We start from the raw sequence: 422 nt of genomic DNA on the forward strand, positions 1-422 counted from the left end.
TACAGACTTTTCCTGTTGCATTGAAATCCATCTGACGAGTTTAACAACCACTTATCCGAAAATTTGTTGAAACTGACTCATGTTTCATACGAATTGCTTGCTGAATTGATGCATAGCTCTGCTGAAACAAACCTCGATGTACAAGTTAAGAGTTTTCCCAGACTGGTTTTAAGCTATTCTCCGACAATCGAAATTTCTCGTCCAACACATGGTAGTACCTACCATACCAAATTAGTCGCGCGGCTGAGGTCGAAAAAAGTGGCTAGAAAATGATTTTCGTGATACACCTCTTAGATTCCACTTTTTTCGATGGAAACTCTCGAATTAGTATATGTAGATTCTAAAATCAAAAAGTTTCCACGATATTATAGTGGAAGTAATGAGTAAATGGCGATTTTTTGCGTTTCCAGGCAAAATTGCAA

Source organism: Clytia hemisphaerica, unplaced genomic scaffold (genome assembly GCF_902728285.1).
Source record: "Clytia hemisphaerica strain Z4C2 unplaced genomic scaffold, Clytia hemisphaerica genome assembly, whole genome shotgun sequence".
Taxonomy (NCBI): domain Eukaryota; kingdom Metazoa; phylum Cnidaria; class Hydrozoa; order Leptothecata; family Clytiidae; genus Clytia; species Clytia hemisphaerica.